General features: G+C 38.3%; 1 long non-coding RNA gene across 1 annotated transcript in view; it reads right to left on the reverse strand.

The window, feature by feature from the left end:
- Nucleotides 1–1439, reverse strand: part of LOC116682814 (uncharacterized) — a 24786-nt gene extending 23347 nt beyond the window's left edge. The window contains exon 1 of the long non-coding RNA XR_004330486.1: nt 1429–1439. This is a non-coding gene — a long non-coding RNA (uncharacterized LOC116682814). The remainder of the gene's footprint in view (nt 1–1428) is intronic.
- Between the last annotated feature and the right edge of the window lie 499 nt (nt 1440–1938).

Here is a 1938-nt window from a genome sequence, read left to right on the forward strand (position 1 = left end):
TAGCTTGACAGCAGGCGTAGGTTGCACGCGTAGATTGAGCTAGATTGAGTTCCAGTGAAATGTTATCAGTCCGGTCACCATGGCAACCGTCATCATGTCTTTTCCTGTTTTTACCAACCATGACGTCTTTATCTCCTCATCTCCAGCATCAGCTCTCTACCCAGGGATCAACGGCCTTAATACGGGGGGGGGGGGGTCTCACTCTGACTCTAAAGTGGCTACTCTCTCACTTCTCCATCGCTCTATCACACACACACACACACACACACACACACACACACACACACACTCACCTACACAAGACACTTCGGAGCATTTAAAAATGTACATGAAAGTATCACATTAGTTACTTTCATAATCTTAACTGAGTATCTAATTTAGTTACTTCTTGGAAGAAGTAACTGTAACTAATTACTTTTTAAAGTAACCTGCCCAACACACATACACATACACAGACACGCACAGACACACAGACACACGCACACACACTCACATACACACACACTCACACACACACTCACACTCTCAAACAGATGAGCGCCCACACACAGAGACACGCACAGACATACACACACACACACACTCACACACACACACACACACACACAAACACAAACACACACACACTCACACACAGACAGGCACAGACACACACACACACCGGCTCAACGCACACACCAGACCACAACTATAACTATCAGTTGTTTTCACTACAAAGTGTATATGTCTTATTTATTTTTGCTATAGTGCTTAACAAGCATTGTTAAATTCTGCCCTGTTGTGGCCTGTTGAGGGGCAATAAATATAATATATAAATATTAATAGTTCCAAAACATCTATGTTGTTATTAGTATGGATCCACTACACATAATATCAGAGCGGCCAACTTTTCCAAAAACCTTGAAGTGAGATATGGGGGGGGGGGGAATCCATATTTTGTCGCGTACAAAGCAATTTCTTTGGCTCTTTCAGCATCGTCATCCTTCAGGGTTTAGATTAGGATTTGTATTGTGTGGGGGGATGGGGGGGCTCTCCCTAGGGGGGTCTGGGGGTACACTGAAAAAAATAACATGTTGGATGAATTCAATCGTGGACATTGGTTGCACACAGATGTTTTGCTTTGGCAGCAGATTAAACAATTGAGTTAAATTAACACAAGGTATTCATGTTCAATAAACCTGTGTATGTTGTGTTGAGACAGAGTGATTGAAACATGTTTTGATAAAGTAATTTGTGCTCTTGGAACATTTTAATTCTTTTCATCACGTTGTTTCAACACTATTCAATAATTTTTACTCCGATACTATTTGGTCACTTAAATACTACACGTTTTTTCATAATATATAGTAGTATATTCTAGTGTCAATTACACAATTTTGGCACTAAAACAGATTGTATTGTTCTCTGAAGATGGTTGCCTGTAACCACTAGTAACCTTTCAAAATAAAATGTCTAATTTCACTGCAGTGACAGTAGGTAAAAATGTATCCGACATTACTGTTTTACTGTTAAACAAATCAACAGTGAACAAGTAACATCAGTTTTTCAGTGTTTTACCAACTCACAGTCACAATGGAAATTGGACGTTTTTCTTTTGAATAAGGTTACTAGCAACCATCTTTGAGAAGAACAATACAAACATAACGTTCAAGGTCTCTATTGTAGAGATTAAATTAAGTAACAATTGTAACTTCACCATTCAATGTAACTATAAAACAGATTTGAATTGTAAAAACATGAGTTACCATTGCCATTCCAGCAATCGTTTATTTTAATGTCTAATACCTTTCTATTAACTCTCTTAATCATTAAAATGACCCATTTTTACCAGTTGCATTTCAAAACCTTTTATTCAAGAGCCCAAACTTCAACACTCAAAGAATCTGGTCATTAACTAACATTCAAGGTTTAAGTGTCCCTTACAGACACAGGTACATA

The sequence above is a fragment of the Etheostoma spectabile genome, unplaced genomic scaffold (assembly GCF_008692095.1).
Source record: "Etheostoma spectabile isolate EspeVRDwgs_2016 unplaced genomic scaffold, UIUC_Espe_1.0 scaffold00018856, whole genome shotgun sequence".
In the NCBI taxonomy this organism is placed as follows: domain Eukaryota; kingdom Metazoa; phylum Chordata; class Actinopteri; order Perciformes; family Percidae; genus Etheostoma; species Etheostoma spectabile.